Genomic DNA, 6,316 nt, shown 5'->3' on the forward strand with positions numbered 1-6,316 from the left:
AACAGATAGTCATGGTTTCCTGGCTATGGACATTGGATGTCATTGATAACGCGATCACATCATTAGGAGAATGATGTGATGGACAAGACCCAATCCTAAGCATAGCGCAAGATCGTGTAGTTCGTTTGCTAGAGCTTTTCCAATGTCAAGTATCTTTTCCTTTGACCATGAGATCGTGTAACTCCCGGATACCGTAGGAGTGCTTTGGGTGTACCAAACGTCACAACGTAACTGGGTGACTATAAAGGTGCACTACAGGTATCTCCGAAAGTGTCTGTTGGGTTGACACGGATCGAGACTGGGATTTGTCACTCCGTATGACGGAGAGGTATCACTGGGCCCACTCGGTAATGCGTCATCATAATGAGCTCAAAGTGACCAAGTGTCTGGTCATGGGATCATGCATTACGGTACGAGTAAAGTGACTTGCCGGTAATGAGATTGAACGAGGTATTGGGATACCGACGATCGAATCTCGGGCAAGTAACATACCGATTGACAAAGGGAATTGCATACGGGGTTGCTTGAATCCTCGACATCGTGGTTCATCCGATGAGATCATCGTGGAGTATGTGGGAGCCAACATGGGTATCCAGATCCCTCTGTTGGTTATTGACCGGAGAGTCGTCTCGGTCATGTCTACATATCTCCCGAACCCGTAGGGTCTACACACTTAAGGTTCGGTGACGCTAGGGTTGTAGGGATATGTATATGCAGTAACCCGAATGTTGTTCGGAGTCCCGGATGAGATCTCGGACGTCACGAGGAGTTCCGGAATGGTTCGGAGGTAAAGAATTATATATAGGAAGTGCTATTTCGGCCATCGGGACAAGTTTCGGGGTTATCGGTATTGTACCGGGACCACCGGAAGGGTCCCGGGGGCCCACCGGGTGGGGCCACCTGCCCCGGGGGGGCACATGGGCTGTAGGGGGTGCGCCTTGGCCTACATGGGCCAAGGGCACCAGCCCCAATAGGCCCATGCGCCTAGGGTTTCCAAAGGGGAGGAGTCCCACTAGTGGAAGGCACCCCTAGGTGCCTTGGGGGGGAGGGAAACCTCCCTTGGCCGCCGCCCCCCTAGGAGATTGGATCTCCTAGGGCCGGCGCCCCCCCTTGGCCCTCCTATATATAGTGGGGGAAGGAGGGCTTTTGATCTATGCCTTTGGTTGCCTCCTTCTCCCTCTCCAACACATCCTCCTCCTCCATAGTGCTTGGCGAAGCCCTGCCGGAGTACTGCAGCTCCATCACCACCACGCCGTCGTGCTACTGCTGGAGCCATCTCCCTCAACCTCTCCTTTCCCCTTGCTGGATCAAGAAGAAGGAGACGTGGCTGTTCCGTATGTGTGTTGAACGCGGAGGTGCCGTCCGTTCAGTGCTAGGATCTCCGGTGATTTGGATCACGTCGTGTTCGACTACATCATCCCCGTTCTTTGAACGCTTCCGCTCGCGATCTACAAAGGTATGTAGATGCATCCAGTCACTCGTTGCTAGATGAACTCATAGATGGATCTTGGTGAAACCGTAGGAAAAAATTTTGTTTTCTGCTACGTTCCCCAACAGTGGCATCATGAGCTAGGTCTATGTGTAGTTCTTCTTGCGCGAGTAGAACACAATTTGTTGTGGGCGTAGATGTTGTCAATTTTCTTGCCGCTACTAGTCTTATCTTGCTTCAACGGTATTGTGGGATGAAGCGGCCCGGACCAACCTTACACGTATGCTTACGTGAGACCGGTTCCACCGACTAACATGCACTAGTTGCATAAGGTGGCTGGCGGGTGTCTGTCTCTCCTACTTTAGTTGGAGCAGATTCGATGAAAAGGGTCCTTATGAAGGGTATATAGAAGTTGACAAATCACGTTGTGGCTTTCACGTAGGTAACAAAACGTTCTTGCTAGAACCCTAATTCAGCCACGTAAAACTTGCAACAACAATTAAAAGACGTCTAACTTGTTTTTGCAGCAAGTGCTTTGTGATATGATATGGCCAAAGTTGTGATGAATGATGAATGATCTATATGTGATGTATGAGTTGTTCATGCTATTGTAATAGGAATCACGACTTGCATGTCGATGAGTATGACAATCGGCAGGAGCCATAGGAGTTGTCTTTATTTTTTTTATGACCTGCGTGTCATTGAGAAACGCCATGTGAATTACTTTACTTTATTGCTAAACGCGTTAGCCATAGTAGTAGAAGTAATAGTTGGCGAGCAACTTCATGGAGACACGATGATGGAGATCATGGTGTCAAGCCGGTGACAAGATGATCATGGAGCCCCAAGATGGAGATCAAAGGAGCTATGTGATATTGGCCATATCATGTCACGTTTATTATTTGATTGCATGTGATGTTTATCATGTTTTGCATCTTGTTTACTTAGAACGACGGTAGTAAATAAGATGATCCCTTACAACAATTTCAAGAAGTGTTCTCCCCTAACTGTGCACCGTTGCTAAAGTTCGTCGTTTCGAAGCACCACGTGATGATCGGGTGTGATAGATCCTTACGTTCACATACAACGGGTGTAAGACAGTTTTACACATGCAAAACACTTAGGGTTAACTTGACGAGCCTAGCATGTACAGACATGGCCTCGGAACACAGAGACCGAAAGGTCGAACACGAGTCGTATGGAAGATACGATCAACATGAAGATGTTCACCGACGATGACTAGTCCGTCTCACGTGACGATCGGACACGGCCTAGTCGACTCGGATCGTGTAACACTTAGATGACTAGAGGGATGTCTAATCTGAGTGGGAGTTCATTAATAATTTGATTAGATGAACTTAATTATCATGAACTTAGTCTAAATTTTTTTTACAATATGTCTTGTAGATCAAATGGCCAACGTAGTCCTCAACTTCAACGCATTCCTAGAGAAAACCAAGCTGAAAGACGATGGCAGCAACTACACGGATTGGGTCCGGAACCTGAGGATCATCCTCATAGCTGCCAAGAAAGATTATGTCCTACAAGCACCGCTAGGTGACGCACCTGTTCTCCCTGCAGAACAAGACGTTATGAATGCTTGGCAGGCATGTACCGATGACTACTCCCTCGTTCAGTGCGGCATGCTTTACAGCTTAGAACCGGGGCTCCAAAAGCGTTTTGAGAGACACGGAGCATATGAGATGTTCGAGGAGATGAAAATGGTTTTCCAAGCTCATGCCCGGGTCGAGAGATATGAAGTCTCTGACAAATTCTTCAGCTGTAAGATGGAGGAAAATAGTTCTGTCAGTGAGCACATACTCACAATGTCTGAGTTACATAACCGCTTGACTCAGCTGGGAGTTAATCTCCCGGATGACGCGGTCATTGACAGAATCCTCCAGTCGCTTCCACCAAGCTACAAGAGCTTTGTGATGAACTTCAATATGCAGGGGATGGAAAAAACCATTCCTGAAGTATTTGCAATGCTGAAATCAGCAGAGGTAGAAGTCAAAAAGGAACATCAAGTGTTGATGGTGAATAAAACCACTAAGTTCAAGAAAGGCAAGGGTAAGAAAACCTTCAAGAAGGACGGCAAGGGAGTTGCCACGCCCGGCAAGCAAGCTGCCGGGAAGAAGCCAAAGAATGGACCCAAGCCCGAGACTGAGTGCTTTTATTGCAAGGAAAGTGGTCACTGGAAGCGGAACTGCCCCAAATACTTAGCGGACAAGAAGGCTGGCAAAACGAAAGGTATATGTGATATACATGTAATTGATGTGTACCTAACCAGTACTCGTAGTAGCTCCTGGGTATTTGATACCGGTGCGGTTGCTCACATTTGTAACTCAAAACAGGAGCTGCGGAATAAGCGGAGACTGGCAAAGGACAAGGTGACGATGCGCGTCGGGAATGGTTCCAAGGTCAATGTGATCGCCGTCGGCACACTGCCTCTTCATTTACCTTCGGGATTAGTTTTAAACCTTAATAATTGTTATTTAGTGCCAGCTTTGAGCATGAACATTGTATCAGGATCTCGTTTAATTCGAGATGGCTACTCATTTAAATCCGAGAATAATGGTTGTTCTATTTATATGAGAGATATGTTTTATGGTCATGCTCCAATGGTGAATGGTTTATTCTTAATGAATCTCGAGCGTAATATTACACATATTCATAGTGTGAATACCAAAAGATGTAAAGTTGATAACGATAGTCCCACATACTTGTGGCACTGCCGCCTTGGTCACATTGGTGTCAAGCGCATGAAGAAGCTCCATGCTGATGGACTTTTAGAGTCTCTAGATTATGAATCGTTTGACACATGCGAGCCATGCCTCATGGGCAAGATGACCAAGACTCCATTCTCCGGAACAATGGAGCGAGCGACCAACTTGTTGGAAATCATACATACTGATGTGTGCGGTCCAATGAGCGTTGAGGCTCGCGGAGGATATCGTTATGTTCTCACTCTCACTGATGACTTGAGTAGATATGGGTATGTCTACTTAATGAAACACAAGTTTGAGACCTTTGAAAAGTTCAAGGAATTTCAGAATGAGGTAGAGAATCAACGTGACCGAAAGATAAAGTTCCTACGATCAGATCGTGGGGGAGAATATTTAAGTCATGAATTTGGTACACACTTAAGGAAATGTGGAATCATTTCACAACTCACACCGCCTGGAACACCTCAGCGTAACGGTGTGTCCGAACGTCGTAATCGCACTCTATTGGATATGGTGCGGTCTATGATGTCTCTTACCGATTTACCGCTATCATTTTGGGGATACGCTCTAGAGACAGCTACATTCACTTTAAATAGGGCTCCGTCTAAATCCGTTGAGACGACACCGTATGAATTATGGTTTGGGAAGAAACCTAAGCTGTCATTTCTAAAAGTTTCGGGATGCGATGCTTATGTCAAGAAACTTCAACCGGAGAAGCTCGAACCCAAGTCAGAAAAATGCGTCTTCATAGGATACCCTAAGGAAACCATTGGGTATACCTTCTACCTAAGATCCGAAGGCAAGATCTTTGTTGCCAAGAACGGACTCTTTCTGGAGAAAGAGTTTCTCTCAAAAGAAGTAAGTGGGAGGAAAGTAGAACTTGATGAAGTATTACCTCTTGAACCGGAAAAGGGCACAACTCAAGAAAATGTTCCTGAGGTGCTTGCACCGACTAGAGAGGAAGTTAATGATGATGATCAAGATACTTCTGATCAAGGTCCTGCTGAAATTCGAAGGTCCACAAGGACACATTCCGCACCAGAGTGGTACGGCAACCCTGTCTTGGAAATCATGTTGTTAGACAACGGTGAACCTTCGAACTATGAAGAAGCGATGGCAGGCCCGGATTCCGACAAATGGCTAGAAGCCATGAAATCCGAGATAGGATCCATGTATGAAAACGAAGTATGGACTTTGACTGACTTGCCAGTTGAACGGCGAGCCATAGAAAATAAATGGATCTTTAAGAAGAAGATAGATGCGGATGGTAATGTGACCATCTATAAAGCTCGGCTTGTCGCTAAGGGTTATCGACAAGTTCAAGGGGTTGACTACGATGAGACTTTCTCACCGGTAGCGAAGCTGAAGTCCGTCCGAATTATGTTAGCAGTTGCCGCATTCTTCGATTATGAGATATGGCAAATGGATGTCAAAACGGCATTCCTTAATGGTTTCCTTAAGGAAGAATTGTATATGATGCAGCCGGAAGGTTTTGTCGATCCTAAGAATGCTGACAAGGTGTGCAAGCTCCAACGCTCGATTTATGGGCTGGTGCAAGCATCTCGGAGTTGGAACATTCGCTTTGATGAGATTATCAAAGCGTTTGGGTTTATGCAGACTTATGGAGAAGCCTGCGTTTACAAGAAAGTGAGTGGAAGCTCCGTAGCATTTCTCATATTATATGTAGATGGCATACTTTTGATGGGAAATGATATAGAACTTTTGGACAACATTAAGGCCTACTTGAATAAGAGTTTTTCAATGAAGGACCTTGGAGAAGCTGCTTATATATTAGGCATCAAGATCTATAGGGATAGATCGAGACGCCTCATAGGTCTTTCACAAAGCACATACCTTGATAAGATTTTGAAGAAGTTCAAAATGGATCAGTCCAAGAAAGGGTTCTTGCCTGTTTTGCAAGGTATGAAATTGAGCTCAGCTCAATGTCCGACCACGGCAAAAGATAAAGAAGAGATGAGTGTCATCCCCTATGCTTCAGCCATAGGATCTATTATGTATGCCATGCTGTGTACCAGACCTGATGTAAACCTTGCCGTAAGTTTGGTAGGAAGGTACCAAAGTAATCCCGGCAAGGAACACTGGACAGCGGTCAAGAATATCCTGAAGTACCTGAAAAGGACAAAGGACATGTTTCTCGTTT

Source organism: Triticum aestivum, chromosome 6A (assembly GCF_018294505.1).
Source record: "Triticum aestivum cultivar Chinese Spring chromosome 6A, IWGSC CS RefSeq v2.1, whole genome shotgun sequence".
Lineage (NCBI taxonomy): Eukaryota > Viridiplantae > Streptophyta > Magnoliopsida > Poales > Poaceae > Triticum > Triticum aestivum.